The sequence below is a fragment of the Falco naumanni genome, chromosome 4 (assembly GCF_017639655.2).
Source record: "Falco naumanni isolate bFalNau1 chromosome 4, bFalNau1.pat, whole genome shotgun sequence".
NCBI lineage: Eukaryota > Metazoa > Chordata > Aves > Falconiformes > Falconidae > Falco > Falco naumanni.
In genome coordinates, this window is record NC_054057.1 from 68,871,783 (window position 1) to 68,890,770 (window position 18,988).

At 47.8% G+C, this 18,988-nt stretch overlaps 1 protein-coding gene across 7 annotated transcripts in view; it reads right to left on the reverse strand.

The window, feature by feature from the left end:
- GNG7 (G protein subunit gamma 7) overlaps window positions 1-18,988 on the reverse strand; it is a 79,292-nt gene that overhangs the window by 12,813 nt on the left and 47,491 nt on the right. The window contains exon 4 of one of the 7 annotated variants that reach the window (XM_040590746.1): window positions 13,288-13,313. The exons of the other annotated variants lie outside the window; for them this stretch is intronic. The gene's annotated coding sequence lies outside the window, so the exon portion shown is untranslated. The remainder of the gene's footprint in view (window positions 1-13,287; window positions 13,314-18,988) is intronic. 7 annotated transcript variants of the gene reach the window in all.

Here is an 18,988-nt window from a genome sequence, read left to right on the forward strand (position 1 = left end):
GAAGTTAAACACTGAAAATTAATAAAAAGTGAGAGAACACAAGAGCACGGGTGATGATAATATTATCTAGTGGTGTTTCAAGGTCAATGCCAACAAAAGCAGCAGTGAGGGAGGGTTATGAAATCTTGCAGCAAGTAAACAGGGAGCCAGGAGTGAGGCGAGGGGCAGAACAGGCTCAAGAGTGAAGCAAACAAGTCCCAAGTTACCATTTGGCTCCAGGGCAAACATCCCGTGAGCAATTCTGCCTATTTTAGGAAAAGCACTTGAGGACAGAGTCCCAACAGTTCAGTTAGGATAAATTCTGGGACAACCAGGATTTGCTGTTTTAAACTGGTTTGCATATGTTGAACTGAAAGCAGGTCAGGATGCTCATAACTGTGTCCTGCATCAGCTCAGTCTTTGACTCAAGAACAACCACAAATGCCCTCTTCAAGACCAGGTTTTGCCATTAAACAAAAGAGTTTAAAGGATCACAGTAAGAGTTACAGAAGCAGGTTTCTTGTGTTCGCATTCTTCATGTACCTTCAGCAAAAAAGGTTTTTCAGTGCTTACAAAGCAGGGTGCTTCAGGCAGCATGTTACTATCGGTACTCCAGTGGTGTTTCTGTGTGTTCCAAGCGTGAAAAGGCATTTATACGGGATTGTTTTGCACTTTCGGTACCCAGTATCTGTTCTGCACAGCCCTCTGATGCCAGAGCAAGACTGACTTATGACTATGAAGCAAGCACCTCTGCTTCTCACTGAGGTTCTCTTTTTCATAAGCTAATTCTTCATGTACCAGGTAGCTTGCAAAGGTAATGATTTGGGCTACTTCAGGGGGGAAAAAAACCCCAACCAAAACCAGTGCAGCCCTTGAGTCAGAAGTGTGCAGCAACAGTGGTGACAGCAGTGCTGGCAGTGACAAGCTGTGACTCAGCACAAGCTCCGTGTTGAAGCAGACGCCTCCTCAGTCGAGCATCTCTGTCTGGCTCTGAGCAGGGCTCTGCCCGCTCAGCCCTTTCATCCATTTCCCAAGCCTGCCCTGGCAGCGCTTCCCAGCTCTGCTCGGAGGCAAGGGATCGTGGCAGGGAGCAAGGACGCTGCAGGACTGGGCTCAGCATCCACAGGAAACACGGAGGGACCCTTCGCCTCACCCTGCCCTCGGCGCCACACTGAAACATTACAACAGGATCCAGGTCACGAGGACGAAACTGCCACCCTTGGCATCATGGCGTGCCGAGAAACCAGGCTTGCCTCAGCACGCCTCTGATCTGCACCTTGCGAGACGCACGGCCCTGCGCTGCAAGACTGACACCCCACACTGTTAATCATTGACTCGGCACAAACCCCTTTCTCTTTTATGCAACCGGTGGCACCTGCACGCTCCCACCCGCAGCTTCTCCGCCGAACGGCAGGAAGCATTACGCTAGGAAAGAAATATGCACTGATCCCTCTGGTTTCTGAATTCTTCCCATGCTTCTCATAGCTGGAAGCAGCCACTCCTAGCAGGCTAAATAAACAAGTGAACATCTGAGTAACTGCCAGGGTTATGCTTCTTTTGTCTTCCCCCCCCCCCCCCCCCCCCCCCCCCGATAAAAAAACAACTATGAGATTGGTGCGTATGGATGCCCTTGTGCTCGAGCTGCCAGATGGAAGGCACCGGAGAGCACACCTTCCAGCCATCCTCCTGCTGTGACGGGGTACCAGGGCACACGGTGCTGATAGAGGGATGAGGGGAGATGGCTGGGGTACGAAGACACGCTCCTGGATTTCAGCCTTAACTAGACTGTGCTTCTAAAGAGCAGCTCAACCGTCAGCAGCATTTCACTGCTGCACAGCACGCGTGCATTTGCTGGAGGATGAGATGCCCCACGCCACCGAGATGGCACCAACTCTAGAGCCACGGAGGTGCATAAACCCATCTCCCACACAACCACGGGCAATGCTGCATCAGCAGCCCTGCCTGGCAGCCCAGGGGCATCGACCCTGGCTGGAGGGGCGAACCCCCCAGCCTCACTGAGTTCTGGAGCAGCTCCCTCCCAGACAAAAGCCTGCAACCCCTCCACCGGGGCCCTGGACCGGGGCCAGGCGCCTGCCGCAGCCCCAGCACGGAGCAGAGCAACACACACCTCACTGGAGCGATCCCGCGCCGGGCTGGTGCCAGGAAAGGGGCGGGGGGGGGGGGGGGGAAGACACACACAGAAGGTGAGTCTGAGACTGGTAACCCAGTGTAAACCCGCCCGGTGGTTACTGCTTTTAAAGATGACCTCATGCTTTTTTGGAACAGAAAAAGGCTGTTAGGGCAATGGCATTTACTCCTTGTCTGGGCAGAACAAAGCCGGCTCCATTTTTCTTTTACACTTCCTGCATCAGTAGCTTAACAGCTGAATAAGCTATTGAATTTTTTCCTGAGTGCAGCAATTTTTCCCTTTTTTTTTTTCACCCCTCCTTTAAGACCTCCAGATTTCTATGGCGTGGGACAATACTCGGGGAGAGCGAAGCAAGGAGCTCAGCTGAGGAGCCATCCCAGGATGGAGAAATGCTCCTTAAAGAGGCAGTGGTGGGAAGCACTGGGCTTTGCTCTGCCTCTTGCTCAGGATGAGGGTTTACACACATTTTGTTGTTGAAATGATCCAGCTTATTTTCCACACCTTGTTCTGCATCACCTGCAGCCTGACCAGCATGATGAGCAGGGGAGAGTGGCAGGGACAGACGCTGAAGCATTTCACTTTAGTGGTAAACAAGTTACCAAAGTGCCCGTAAGCTCCTTTAGATTTGTAAAACATCCCTTCACACTGTCCCTCCCCAGATAAATTGCAGCCTCCTTGCAACAGGTTGTAACTAGGCCACATATTTAAAGATACTTCATGTCCCTTCTGCAGCCAGCAGCTCCAGCCTGGCAGTGACAGACCCTTCAGAGCTGCTGGCACAGGGGCCAAGCCTTGCACTCCATCCCACTTTTAATATATCAGAAGCTTTGAATCACATTATTACCAGGTCAAGAGAAATCTTATCCTAAATTTCAGGTCCATACTAAAAGCAATTTGTCTTTTGGGGTTTATTTTTTCCCCCAGTTCCAGTATCTTGGTACGACTGCTTCCAGATGGAAACCACCCAACCCAACGTGTCAGAGCTTTGGGTTTTTTTTTTGACACACAGAAGTAAATTTGCTTTTTTGCACAATCTGGGTGGTAAAGCAGAGTGTTTGCTTTCCTATTTATGTTGCGGCACAGACACTCCTGAGCTCTGAGTGGAGTCTCTGGGGTTTCCCCAAGGGAAGGGAGTATCCCTATGGCAAGGCATGTCTCCAGCAAAAATGGGGACTGCAGCACGAAGGCAGGCAGAGCAGCGTCCAGCTGAGGTGCACGGCGACACGGGGTACAGCCCCGGTGCCCTAGAAGTTTCTGCCCAAAATTTCAGAGGAGGCTTTACAAGCAGCACGGCTGCTTGCCACCTTCCTGGGTGTCTGTGTCACAAGTTAACAGTGACCAGTGTGCAGTACAGATGTAGGAGAGAGGGCATGTGCCTCACATACAGCTCTGCCTTTACCAGAAGATCCATTAATTGCTGAAGGATTTTGTCACTTGCACTGCTCTAGTTTCAAACCGGCCAAGGGTTTTGGAAGGAGAGAGCATCCCTAGAGACCTGTAGCTCCATTTCCTTCCCATTAAAGGCAATGATTACCTGGCTGAGAGAGCGTGAAATCCTGCAGGATACATCTGCCAGCTAAGCTGCAGGGCATTCAAGAGAATTTGGTTCCAGGGTAGCCCAAAGCCCTCCCACCATTAACTGGCTCTGTCATATTAGGTCTGGCTTGAAACTCCCCCTTCTCTCCGATTTATCTGCAGCAGCTTCGGTGCCAGCTGGGCGGGGACCTCTGGCAGGACTGCCACAGCAATTACACACAATCACCACCCCGGTGCTGCAGATCGCGTACCATGAGTCACCGCAGCACATTCCAACCTTATTTTTAGACCAAGCATTAAAAAAAAAAAAAAAAAAACAATAAAAAAATCACAGCACACAGGTATTTACATCAGCTGTTACCTGGAGCCATCACCCGGAGGCTGTAGGACAACCAGTAAGGCACTGGGTTTGAAATGCAAAGCCAGCTGCACTTTCAGGTGTGTTCTTGGTTCGTGTGTTTGGGAGCTGCAAATACGTTTGTCGTGCACGGGAGAACTGGCTGTAATAGCAACAGCAGGCATCCCTGGAAGGATCTGGCTACCCTCTTGAAGGTCTGGAGCCACCATGGGGCTCATGAATTAGTCCACAGTACAATACAGGTAGCCAGATACGTAATAAATACTCCACCGTATAATTTAAACTAGGAACCAAAGCTGGGCTTTAGTCGAGGTGCTTAAGGGCTGTTATGGGTTGAGAGTAGTAAATAAATCAGAACTTGCACTGCAAAGCCTGCTCCATCCTCATCCGTCCTGCATTTCTGGTCAGTGCAGTCACAGATAAAAGTACAGAGGGGAAAACCAGATCCCTGCACACAAGCAGTGAGTGCTCACAGCTTCCACAGCAGTGCTGCTAGGAGAACCAGGCCACAAAACGTTGTGGTAGCTACCTATTCCCTGTGTGCTGTGAAACTCAGCGCTCTTTGCCAGCATTAGCAGCAGCAATTTAAGAAGGAAGGATGAGCAGAAAAGCAGAACAAGCTCCAACACCGGTTTCGGTCGCCCGTGCAGGTGTGATCTGTGCACAGCAGCTCCAGTGCTGCACCCCAAAACCTCTCACCCCCCAGCACAGCATTACAGGCTCTCGCTTTGAATCTGCTCCTTTCCAGTCACCTGCAGTTTCCTCTCCCACTTCTCAGTGCCTGAGATGACTAAGCCATATAAGTGCCATTCCTCTGCTTGCAGAAACCATTGCAAGAACACACGGGCCCCCCAAACCCTGCATCTCCCCCCCCCGCCCCCCCCCCCCCAGCACAAATGCCTTCTCTTCAGATGCACAGAAAGGAGAACTTCCTCGCTGCTCTTCAAAATCAGGTTGTAAATTAATGCACTTCAAGCACCATTGAAACTCTGCTGCTCCACAACTGTCTCAGCAAAATATTAATCACCGCTGTGAAGATTCTTAAACTCAAGGACATTTATGATCTTTTAAGTAAATACATGCTCTTCGAACATCTTCATGAAATGCAAGCTAACCGATTCTGTAAAGAAAAGGGATGGAAGAGCGAGTGCTTGACACAGAGCTCTGAAATTAAGGCTGGTTTGGGGGTCTGGCTTGTTGAAAATTGCCCACTGTCAAGTCCAGGAATATCTGTGCTTTGCTTAAGCAATGCTGCGCTGTGGGTGGTGCCCCAGACAGAACCCCCACCCAGGCACCCACTCTTTCTTTCCAGAAAGGGGGCTATGAGGAATAACACTGATGTTTTGCCCTGGCTATAAATGCCATTCCAACTCAGGCTTGGCTCTTCAATTATGGCCTGAAAAGAAAGAGGTACTGACCTACTGGTTTCAGTGGGCAAACTGAGGACTAAATACGTATATCCTGGCTAGACCACCGTGGAGTTTGTCCTTGTCTGGGAGGGCTTGATAGCCGCTCCACATTCAATTGGGAGGGTATAAAGACTAAGCAGGAAGCTGGGCTGTGTCACGGCACAGGAGTATGAAGTTATAGAAGGAGATAAAAGAAAGGGAAGTTTAGGCTGAATATCACAAAGCTTCCTGAGAATTTCCCATAGCTCCCAAGATCTGAGCTGGGAAATGCTGCAAGCATTAGCACTCAAGACATTTAAAGCAGGCAGGGGAAGTTTTAACATGGCACAGTGTCTGATTCCCTTCTTTACTGAGTGCACAAAGGCTATTCCAGCTGCACTGCAAGGTCACATGAATGTACCGGCCTCATGTGCTGAAGTTACTTCATCGTGAGATCAGCAGATTTTAGGGCATCAGCCATGACACAGCTGAGCGAGCAGCCTGCAGCCAGCCTGGCAGTTCCCTCTGCTGTGCAACTTCTTGGGTGCTGAGTGGGCGGAAAGGTTTTGAAATCATTTTTGAGTTTCCTACAGATAAGAAAATGCCCCAAGAGGGAGAACCCTCCCATTAAAGCAGCCACATTCACCTTCCCCCAAACCCGAAATGCAGCATCACACTAACACAACGCTGTCATCTTCAGATGTCCCTGGACCAAAACTTGAACAGGCAGGGCAATGCAGAATGACTGCCAGCCACCCCCCCCCGTTTCAAAGCGGAGACCCTTTGGTCACTACTGTTTGTGTCCACACAGGTTCCTCTCTGAGATACTACCTTTAGTGCCACCCAACATCGAGCTTTGCAGCACCGTGTAACAGCAAGCCTCCACCGTCTACCTGGCAGACCCAAAACCAGGCTACGTTGGAAACAGTAAAAGGCGATGCCAAACTTTTTTCTAAGGGAAAAGGAAAGAAAACGTAGATGAGGGCGCAGGTCTGAGTCAGCTGGCAGAGCTGCGGTGCTTTGGTGGAGAAAACAGCAGAGAATTTACCCATCAGTAATACACAGCTATTAAAAGAAACAAGTCCCTGACCCATCTACGCTCTCAAGTCACCATAATGCCCAGATAAAATCCTGTCCTTTAAAAGTTATCACCAGAGTAAGTCTCCTTCTGAAAACTAATAAACAGCCAGTATCTTCCCATGCCACACGAGCATTCCAATTCAAAGCCACCTCTCTGCTCGCAGTTTGTGAGCAGCATGCTTTTAGTTTTCATCGTCTCAAACTTATTTTGCTTCTCCCCAAAACAGGATCACATGTTTAGCAAGACAGTTAGCCACATGGAACTTAAGGAAAATGACAAGAAAGCCCTAAAATAAGAATTCAAGGCAAATACTGTGAGGATTAGCCTTTATTAGGAGCATTGTGCCAATTATAGTCTCTATTCACTAGAAGATACTGGGGACTTCTGCAGGGCTTCAGAGAGCGGTTGTGCTGAGCAAGCCTGGCAGAGCGTGTTTATTGAACTTCACACAGCTCTGCGTGCAGGGGATGGAAAGGGCAAGGAGTTTGGTTTCATGTAATTTCAAGTTTTCATTGTGGAAAGAGTGTTTCGTGGGAATTACATCAGAACCGCAAACTACAATATACTCATTGTATCGCTCAGTGTAGCTTGCTCAACGCTTCTCAAGATAGGGAACTGGTAAATAATCGGGTAACACAGCTGTTACGAATCCTCCCGGCACAATATGCCCCTCAGCTACCTTTTCTTGTGTTATGGAAAAAGAAACAGGGTTTGTTCATTACACTGACTGCAGCTATTATACCTATGTGCATTCAAATCGTGTTTCCAAGTAGCTAAAAATAGCTTTCCAAGCACTCTTCAAGCAAGCAGCAGTTTACCCGTGTTTCATTGTTTTCAGTCAGTTTGCAGTTACCCCTCCAGCAGAGTATCCTGCCCCAGCAGGATCGAGCTTAAATAACTAGATGAGCAATCCCTCGAGCTGCGGCGGAGGGTGTTTTCCCCCGGAATCGGCGCTGACCCAACGTCGCAGTTCCAGTCAGCGGGGAGGCGGCACACAGAGACCAGACATCTGATCCCACACACGTGTGAATAAGCCTGGAAGCCGAATTCACTGTCATTTAACCTTTTATGACTTTTATGTACACACACACAGAGACCTCTCGTTACCATTCGGCAGGCTGAGCTGGGGGCAGCGTGGCCCGGTTACCCGGGGTGATCTGCCTGTCCCCATTACCCCAGTGTCATGGCAGAGATGCCATCTGGGAGGCTTAGCTGGGGTCACCTGATGCTTGAGGACAAGATATCCCACACTGAGGAACTCGGGCCATCTGCTCCAGCGTCACTCTTACTTGTTGACCTTCGGACCAGAATTCAAGGCTGATTTATTTCCTTCTAGGCTCCTGCCTGTGCTGAAGCCGAGGAGTTCAGGGCGAAGTCTCCCCCTTCAGCTCACTTTCTGCAACGTCAAAAATCAAAAAGATAGCGGCACAGGTGCCATGGAAGGTTATGGGAATGAATCCCCCCAGCCTAAGGCAGAAGATGTGCTAACTGCCCCCCAGATTTATGTTTGGGATTCTGTTCCGTTCCAGCATCCGCAGAAGATGAGTATTGGCATCCATCAAGCTTAGATGGGGGGGGAAAAACAACCACCTGAGTTGATGGCAAAAATATTTACTGAAAAATTACATACCTTCTGTTCGACTGCAGGAAGATAAACGATCCTCTTTGCATGACTTCTCTAGACAAGCCACACAGTACTGGGAAGCAGCATTCAGCTGATGCTGAGCAAACAAGAAAAATGCTGACTAGCTGGCTGATGAGTCTCGGTATAGCACAGAGCCATGAAGAAACCTCTTCAGGAACGGGAGCCAAAAGCATTGCAGCCTCCTTTGTGTGACCTAAGAGGCTGATACAGGGTTGGCTACAGCACACCTAAACCAGCTTCCAAAGAAAGCATATAAATCAGAGTGTATTTTTGGCTTTACACTTTGTATCTTCAGAAAGCCTTTTTGAAGACACATTATCAAAACCAGAGCACTCGCAATACTTGGCTCCTGCTGATTGTGTTTGCCCCGCTGGGCAGTGGCTAAAAGGTTGGCCCCAAGGGCCAGATGGTGTTTGCCTCATCACTGCATGTAGAAAGTTGTACTTTTTTGTTTTCAGTCTGCCCCATTTCAAAACACCGTGATATCTTCACTTTTTAAGTGAAAATAAGAGTGGTCTAAATGATAATACTAGGAACTGCTAACTCTGTTCTGCAAAGTAAGGGGAAAGAGTCACCTACCCAGCCGATTAAAATAGAATTGCATACTTGTGTGCTAAGTTCCCAGTTGCTCTATCAGCTAGGTATCTCACAGCACCCAGACAACAATCCCCTAGAGACCTTTAAAGTGCATTTCTTAGCAGAACTTCTAGCATATTTCAACTAGCAGAGCTTGAAACATCGACTGGCATTTGCTTTACTCCATCAACACCTCAGAAGAGCTGGTTTTCCAGGTTCATAGACAAGATCTTTAGCATGAGCCACTCATGAGAATTTTTTCCTGCTTGTTAAACCACAATTATTGCCAAGGAATAGCCACATGGAAACCTCTTTACTTGGTGCATGTGCTCTGGACACATCTGGGTCACACCTGCTTGCTTTACCACCAAATTTTTTTCTGATGTTGGTTTTGCAAATGCTTTCTACTTCTGCAGTAAAGAGCCTCCAAAGCTGTAGGTGAGGTTACTCATTGCAAATATTCTTAGGGGTAAGGATGTGAGCAGCAAAATGAGTGCAGTATAGCTTCGAAATCCTGAATTCAGCTGATAGCAGTCGCATCTTGAGTCAGTGAAGCCATCAGGCACACCCATATCTGCAGTGAGAGCCTGCAAACGCCTTTCCACACTGCGTGAAACTCAAGTAAGAGACACTCACTCGCTGCTTTTCCTACGGAGTCATCTGAAAGATGCAAACGAACTTGTAAACAGTGCTGGCGTGGAGCAACAGAGGTTTATAGGGAAAGAGATGGAAAGCAAAAATCGCTCCAGACATAATGGTGCCATCAATGAATCAAGGCAACCGTGCCCTGAAAGGCGCAGCGCCTAGACAGACTTGCTAAAGAAAGTTCAACATTGCAACACTTATTAAGTAACGCATTGACTTGACAGCCATGGGCAGTATGTCCAGACACCAACTACAGACCTCAAGCAGTGAGAAAAGAACAGTTCCCACTAACCTAACCCCTAAGAGTCCTTCAGTGACCTTGACTCGAAACAAACACGATCTCTGTTTGTGTTAATATCTCATGTGCTGACAGAGAGCTACTCACAGCTATGAGCAAGGAGAAAAGCGATTCAGGATGGAATTAAGCAACAATCGTGTAATTGCTGGGACGCCAAGCACGCTGCAAGGCTGAGCTGAAGCGAACGGGCACATCCCCGCAGCATGCATGGAGGACTCATCTCAAGTACTGCATCGCTGCATTAGCCCACTACTGAAGAGCAAAGCAGAATGCCACAACATCTGTCCAGCACCACACTACAGCTGCAGCGCTCCAGGGTCTGAGCTGGTCATGCCTGGGTACGTGCTGCACTAAACACATGTCTTTTTTGCTAATACAAATCCCAAAGCCTCTGACCCCACCCAGTAATTAGCACCCTATTGCTAACCAAGCCTCAGAAACCCCAAGAGAGAATCTTTTTTCATAAAGCAGCAACCTAATCTACACTGGAAAAATTCAGACCCATAATTCCAACGCTGGTACTGCTGAAAAATCACACCCTATAGCTCGGTGGTAAAGCAAAAACTCGAAGTCTTAGGTACATACTTCAGAAATAATTAACAGCTGGTGGTATCCTGAGGCTGGGCTGGTGTGCCACTTGCTTGTGAGCTGAACCACTCAGGGATGCTCACCCCCTGCCAGAGACTGATTGCAGAAGGGACTCATTTCCATTTGGTGGCCAGCTTTTTCTAATAACACTAGAAATACGAGTGACCTTTTGCAGCAGAGACATCACATGAGCATAAATACTACTGCTTGCTTCATGAACCCATAAAACACGCTGATATGAGAGCAGTCCTATGACTTTCTCTAGTCATCTTGTTTTCATTACCCATGCAGCTACAGAGGGCAAAAATGATGCTCCAGGAGAAACTCACAATGGGTCACCAGAGCCGGGGTCTCCCCCTCCCTCCCTAAGTCAGCTGCAGGCAAGCAAAACCGAAGAGGCTTGCTTCCAAACGCGGATGAGGATCAGCCTTGATGACTACTTTTGCACTTGTTTCAACCACCAAAGTAATTACCCTAAAAGAAAAGGCCAGTATCTCCATGTGACTGCAGCGTCTGTGCGGCTGTTTTCAAGCAAACCCCGGGTCTTTTGATAATACTGATGACTGCAACATCATGTGAGGGTTTGCAACAAGGAGCAACTCCTACATCAGAGCTGGAATCCGCTGGGCAGACAGGGAGAGGAAGCAGAAGGTCGTTTTCTTTTGTCTCTCTTACAGGAAGAGAAGTCACATTGGGCTGGCAGCGGCTCAAGTTCTGAGCTCAGGGCTGGGACTGGGAACTGCCGGGGAAAGGCTGGGGCTGGAAATAAGGCAGAGAGGCTAAAAAAAGGAACTTACACGTGGTGTGAAAGGGTTGTACCAGAAGGCACGTGAGGCATCTGCCTTCAGGTAATGGGCAACCTTTGGCTCGCTGACTATTTTCATAGGGCTGGTGCTTAAATTTAGAAAATCATCTACTACAGATTAGAAAAAAACAGATATATGCAAAACATTCAAGCTTCCCTGACTTCATGTCATTAAGCAATTGCTATTACACAGTTGCCATCCCGCTCTGCTTAACACTGTACATACCTGAGCGTTGCTGGCACCCGCTCACCTGCACCTCCAAGTCCCAGAGGGCTGCAAAGTCACCCCTCTACTGCAGTTCTGGGAATTACCCAAGGGCATGTCCTGCCCCCAGTTTTTATGCACACACTGGACAAGGAACACAGTTCTGCAGCTGCTTTAACCCCCTATTTCTGTATGAACTCGCTTGCCAAATGGAGAATTACTTGTGTGTCTGGTTGCTAACTTGAAATCAGAAGGAAGAGAAGGGCGAAAGCTCTCTGTTGCACAGTGGCAATGCAAGTGACACCTGGAGAAGGGTCGGTACCGGCAGCATCTGCTCGGTCACAGACCTGGGAGATAAAATACAGTGCCACGGAGTGCAGGGCCTGAAACTGCATGTTATCACAGAAGTACAGGTATTTCCTTCAGTTGTGTGTCTAAACAGGAAAATGCAGGACACTAAGAATGTTTTTAATAACTTGTCAAAATGAGTCTCTAATCCAGGTGGTCTACTTCCAATTCCACTGTAAACAGAGTTTGAGGCAAAGTATACCATTGAATAAAAAAAAAAATCCGGTCCGATAAAAGTCTGATTTAAGAAACAGATTTCCGTGTACGCTTGGCCGAAGCATGACAAGCCTCCTGCCTCTCCTGGGAAGCATGAACCTCTCCAGCCGCGCGTGCCAGGCACTGGGGACACCGGAGCAGGCACCTGACCATGTCTCTGCATCGAGCTGCCAGCCAGAGCAGGTTTGCCACCAGCGAGCCTGTTGGCAGCATCAGCCCCGCAGCTGGTGGGGAGGGAACAATCCATCCCTGGGGGACCAACCCTTCGCAGTGGCAGCACTCACCAGCTCCAGAAGTGCTCGCTCTTATCTACACGTGGATTTACTGCGAATAGCCCTCATGTGCATTCACTTTTAATCCTGAGCAAGAACGCTTTGTTCCTGGTTGTTTAATCTGCATTCAAGAAGCATGTTTGTGGGGGAAAGAGATGGTCAAAACATTCTGCAGACTGAGCAAGGACTGGTTAAAAATTAACCTTCTCTGTGTGGGGCTTCCTGCTTTTATTTCTTTCTAAAAGGTTGGCCAGTTTAGTCAGTAAGGGCTCCTAAAACATTTCCATGTAAAGTTAGACCAGACGAGCCTAAATAACCGGTGAGAGATTTACGCTACAACCTTATGCTAAAAGCAACTAGCAGATCTCACACCGTCAATCAAGACTCCTCATTTGTGGGAGTGATGACTGACAGTGATGGCAATTAAGAAAAAGGAGCAATCAGCCCAGTCTTCCCATTTAAACCTAGAACAAAACGCCCAGCTACAACTGGGTTTAGTTAACAATGTAAGGCACTTCTGTTCCAGAGCAGGACTACCTCCAGAGGGGAGACGGACCAGTACAGGCACTAGCCTGTGAGTCCACACACTCCTCAACAGAACAGCAGCAGCTTCCCGAGCAGATGAGACCTCGGGCTTCGCCTGCCCACCCTGAGATGTGCCAGACAATTACACCTCACTGCCTTTAAAGAAAGTTTACATAACAGGGACAGAAGCACTTTTAAACGTGCTCCAAAAAAACACGTATGCTGAAAAGATATTAAAAAGAGGCACCAAATTTAGATCCTGCTTGCCTAGTAAGTGAAAAGCTTGAACAAACGTAATTATCTCAGTAAAAGAGAAAAAAATTAAGCCCTCTTTACTTTTGGTGCAATCATTCCAAGATGAAATAAAACCCAACGCAGTCACCTAGCTCCCGGCTTACAGCATCCCCACCTCCACCTCGCTGGCGATGCTGAGGCTGTGCATCAGGACCTGTTCCCCCAGTTTCAAAACAGATTGATTCAAATTGGTCCACAGTGAACCCAAAGTTCAATCCAACTCCAGAAAGCAGAGACAGCCTAAGGCTGGAAGAGTGCAAGTGACCAAAGCTGCTCTTTGTGGACAACTGTGTCAAGAAATAAGAACTTAATCCAATACTACTTATTGATTTTTTTCCCCAAGAATAAACGGCCTCAAGTGGCCACAACACATACATACCGCTTTCCACTACTCCTGGAATGTTCCTGGGAAAACAGAAGGAAGAAAAAACGTAAATATTCAACATCAAGTGATTGAAAAAGTCCTATATAACACGTGCAGCCTCTTCACAAGGATGAAACCAAGAAATCGCGTAGTCTGCGATATCGGACAGGGGTGAGGCTTACAACACACGGTGATCGCCGCTGCCGCGCCATGCTGGTGCCTGCCTTGCACACTCGGTGTGCTGACGGGCACCCGGCAGCACGGGGTCTGGCTGGGGGAACCGGGGACCTCCTGCAAGCACCAGATCACGCTGGCGCTGATAGCGGGGCACCCGGCACACAGCTTGGAGAAGACAGATGTGGTGATGAACGCAGATGGCAGTGGTGACACTTCCCAGGACAGGAAGGTATTTGTGTGGCGAGCAGAGCCTGTGCCCAGGGCTGGCAGCAAGAAACAGGCAGATAAGGGAGAGCAGCAGCGTGGCAGGACAGGGCATTTTTCACATAGCTGGCATTCCTAGGGGAGGCCATGGCTGCAGAAATCCCTTGCCTCAGTTAATAAAAACACATAAAAGGGAGAAAGAATGAATCAAGCTTCTTTACCCACAACAGTGCATACAATACTTAATTCACTCCGCAGCCTTGCGTGCTTTCCAGGGACTGGATGGGATCACACTGTTTTTTAGGTAAAAAAAGACATCACAAACATCTGCTCACCGGCACCCTGCTCTTCACATACCTCAGCACACTCACGTCCATATAGTTTGTATCACGCTCATATATTTTAAAAGGACCTGTTTATAAGCTTCAGCTCTAAAACCCAAAACAGAGTTGAAAGCTGAGGAAAACTGGAAAACCATAACCTCTGTAGAGGCAAGTCAACCCAAAACTGGAACAAATGACAGGCACCGACACAGGAACCAACGTGATTTTCTGGCTGCCCGTTTTATTGCATTCAGCAGTAGGGGACAGGCAACAGGAAATTCGTATCCCATGATAAGCTCACTTACAGAGGGATTAGTGGAATTTTACCAGTTTTCAAAGTGGTTTACACAAATACACGAACCACCATGCTGGCATTGCTTGTTGAACATCATGCCACTCGTCAGCTACAGCACAGTGACAGCATGAGGGAAACTCTGGGCCTTAACCACAGATGTTTTATATGGCTTAGCTTTTCGCTTGCCGCTGCAGAAACCTTTTCAGCACCCTGCTGCACCTCTGGGCGAAAAAACTAAGAGCTGGTGCTGAGACCTAACTTACCATAAAGCAGAGCACACCCTCGCGAACATGGTTGGCATCCCCCACTGAAAGAGGAAAGGAATTTTGATGTCCTGAAGAACACTTGATGACCACTGACCTTAAAAGCCTCACAGGACGATTTCTATTGACCTTCACCTTTGCAAAAAAACTTTTACCTTTAAAATGATTCAGAAGGCAAGTCCAGCCTGTGTGGTCTTAAATCTCAATTTGCATTCCTGCAATTTAACACTAATTGCATTTGACAGAAAATGGACGAACAATATTTCTGTTCTGCCAGAAGATGTGCCACCTGCCTGGCTGTGCTACTACCAACAAACAACAGATGGCCACTTTTATCACAGAAACGCCGCCTTTTAGTGACCAAACCTGGATAAAGATCACAGAAGAGACTCACCCAAGGTGTGCATACCTAGCATTGTAACACATAAAGCACAGTTGTTAATCCCTGCCTAATTAACATCTTCATTCAGCAGCTGAAGTTATGAGGAACACGTTACCAGTGCATTAAAAAAGCTACAGATCACATACACACGCCATCAGCTTCTACAGCTGATCCTATTTCCCCTCCTTCTTGCCCATTTTAATAATGTTTAGTCCAGCATTTCTTGTTCAGGAACCATACATTAATTTTAAAAATACAACTGATTAATTATATTATATTTTTCACCTTGAATATTTCACCCGCTATACTCAGGTTAGCAGCAACACACTCAAACTGCTTAAAAACCTCTGGACTTAAGTCCTGAACTGAAAACTCCAGGCTACACATTCAACTCTTAGCTTGGCAAGAGCTAGACACTGAACAAAATGAGGATAACGTATCATGTAAAAAGACAAACACAAACCCAGCCACCTAAATGCGAGTTTTATTTCCTCAAAACCTAATTGCCAGTCCTGTTTGCAGCGCTGAAGGTAGGCAGCTATAGGGATGGGTCAGCCTCTGCCAGGAACACCAAGTCAAGTCTCCAGAGGACTATTGTCAAGCTTCTGAAAGAAAGGGGTGAAATAAAACAAAAATATTTGTAAAACGTAATGGGGTTTTTTTCCACCACCACTGGAGAATGTTTTTCAGGCAGTTGGCCAGCACCACTTCAAAGAGTAAAAAAGCATGTGGTTTTTGCACAGCTTTGTACTTTAATATTAAACACCAAAAAAAAAAAAAAAAAAAAAGCACCAGGCTCGATGAGGCAGCCAGGCAACCGTCACTTTGATGCAGGAGAAAGTACGTCAATCGGCTGCATCACTGCAGCGGCTCTGGGGTCGGGGAACCCTCCTACAGCATCTCCCTGCCAACGCAGTGAGCACCATGTACCGCTCCCCTCCGCGACGCTGCGGGCTCGGCGAGAGGAGGGGGAGGAAGACAAAAAAACCCCAAGCCACTGCTTTTCACTCCAGTGAAAGGACAAAGCTGAGTCAGACGCTAACTCACAGGCAGCTTTTTGTAAGGTGTGGAGGTAACGCTGCAAAGGCTGGAGCCATCCCACGACGGGGTCAGGAGGTGGCACGTGCCACCGGGCTGCTCCCTGTCCTGCTGCCAGCCAGAGGGACCGAGGATGTCCCTGCAAGAGCTTGAAGCGAGGATGCAAACAAACTCATTTGTAGGAAGAGGTGGGTCCCGACACAGCAATGCCCCCAGCTCTCACTCAGGAGTCATTAAAAATAAATAAAAAAAATCAGAACAAACCACGCAAAGCACAGCCGTGTTTGTGCTGCGACGCACCAGACTTTCATGCAATTTCATTTTAATATAGGACCATAACTACACGTTATGGGCTTGTTTTGCAACTGGCTCCTGACTGTCTGCAGAACTTAATTTAGACATACGAAAAAGACAGGTCTTAACTAAGCAAGAAGTGCAATTTCTAGCAGCCCTGTTTTGCTATGAAAGCTAATTGTCAATTCCTCAAATTCCAAGCAGTTAAGAACTGGACTTCGGTCTCACTTCCCACTGCTTAACCTGTTCAAGTCTGGCATTACCCTAGATAGATCCCAGAAGAACACAGACCTTAAGCTTATTGCACTATGGCTCTTCAAGCCCATTTCTGCCCTTCTCTGAGCAGGTTTTCAAGTCCACGCAGCTGGTTACCATGGGGCAGACCAGGACAGCAACCTTTCCAAAGCACTAACCTGTCAACAAACTCCATCAGCACCTTGCACAACAGGTGCACAGCTCTACCCACCTGGAGATGCTACTAAAAGCCTACTGTTATTGCTGAGAGGTTTGATTTATACCAGGCTCACCTCAGAAAAGCCCAGAGAAAGCTCATTTCTCAGTTCTTGTTCCACTGTGCACAACATTCCTGAAGGACTTAGAGCAAAAAGCAGGAATTGAGAAACATGATGCGCAGCTGGCAGAGGTGGCAGGCAGAGGTTATTCCTAGCAGCTAGCTGAAGGAATATGGTTTATTTAAAAAAGGGAAAGTCCTTGTCCTATACGAGAACCTCAAATGACACCTGCCAGTTGCTTGAAGTTTCTCGTTCATGCCAAGATTAATTAGACAGCACTGCACCTACCTGGAGTCCTCTTACTAGAAGTAAAGGGGGAAAAAGGCAGGATTTAAGTGTCTTGTGAAAAATGCCTATTGGGATTGCTGGGGTGGCCAAAAGCTGCTTTGGTATCAGTTGCTACTATTGCTAAAAACAGCCTGCCAGGCAGAACAAGTATAGACCTTGGCATCGTGCGTCTCCTCCTCCTCCCGCGGGTGGCCGTGATCCAGTCCCAGCACGCTGCCGCCCCACAGCCCTCCCCAGTGCTGTGCTTCACTACTCGCCATCTGAAGCAAGTGCATCGCTCTCCCTGCTGCCTGCTAGGAACCTACCCCCGAGGAACCCAGACTACATGTGCGAGCTCTGCTCCCCATCACACGCAGGAAGGGTGCAAGGTTTTGGTGTGAAAGGGGAAGAAAAAATCTCCCCCATCTGACTGCAGCATGGAACGAGTTGACCAAGAAGCATGGTTCATGGGACTTTTGCTTCTAAATTCACAAAATGCTTTAAAAGTTGACTCCTCAGTGATTAAATGGTTTTAAATAGGATCATTCCAGCTGCTGCAAGATATTCCTTCACTCTTTCCTGGACACTTATTACCCCAGAAGCTGCCAAAGATGCAGCAGGGGCTGCTGGGGACACTGCAATAGGCAGCGCCCAGCGTGATGCTCGAAGCACCCTCCGCTCCCACTGCAGTTGCTGCAGAAAGGCACAACCTGCTTTGCCACGCAAAACTCTTATATTCACGTAGCTGTTTTCAAACAGTCATGAACAAAGTGAAAAACAGGGAGAAAGTTCACTTCACCCTGCACTTAATTTTCTAAGAACCCTGCTTACACAGCCAGAGCTTTTACCAGACAAGAGCACGTTTGCAAGGGTGTAACTTTTGGGTGAGATTTCAGTATCACTCAGAGAAGCATTTTACATATCATCTTGACAGAGCTGTAGTTTACAAGCTCTTAGTGACAGCAAAGGCAGGAGGATGTTTTAGCAGTGGTGTGGGGAAAAAGGAGGAGCTATGACCCAATTTAGTCACTGAACTACAACCTGCAAATTGACAAGTGAGTAATTGAGGGAGGAAAGGCAACGTGCCTGCTCCAGAGCACCAACACTTCCTATTAAGTAGGAAATGCCGGAGAAGAAAAGGTAAAAGCAATTGCAGAATATGACAATGAGAAACCAGGTGGATTAGTCACTGAAGACTAGTAACACAAATAAATTCAGCGCATGCAATCATTCATCCCCTCCTCCAAGGGCTTCGGGATGCTGCAGTTGTTACACGCAGAGTAGCTCAACATTAAGTGTGAAATGAGGTAAATCCAGTTCTTGCAGGGATAACACCATCACTCCAACAGTACGTAAATCCCACGGACTGGAGCTGGAAATGCCAGGGGAAATGACTGGGTTGCTAGCAAGTGAATTCAACACCACTGTGGAAGGCTGCAATGGACTTTCAGCAAGCTCCTTACCAGGCTGTTGATCTGGGGCAGCAGCTAGACCCATGCAAAGGAAGGATTGCCTTGGTTTTACTTATTAAAGTGGAAGGAAATGTTTCCATAAATAGGAACTACAGGAATCAGTACTGATGACATTTGCTCTGACCTCATTCATCCTCAGGAGATGTAAACACTGAATTTCACTCTTGACTGATAGACAAAACAAGCCCTGAAAATCCCTCTGAGCTGTATGGGAAGGAAAGTGGTGGGTCTTTTTCTTTTTTTTTTTTTTTTAAAACCAGAATAGAAAGAGGAAAAGTGACCAAATTCCTGAAAAAAATGAACATTCACCTAGAAAAGACTGTTTTTAAACGCTGGTTTGAGTCCAGCCTGCCTTCCGATCACCCATTCACGTTCCAAATGCTGCCAAGGTCCCCAATATAGGAACTGACTTTACAACAACTGCAGGGCAGCAGGTCAGGGATCACAGGTACGAGCAGCCTGTTCCCAACTTTCTCCTACTTTCCAGCA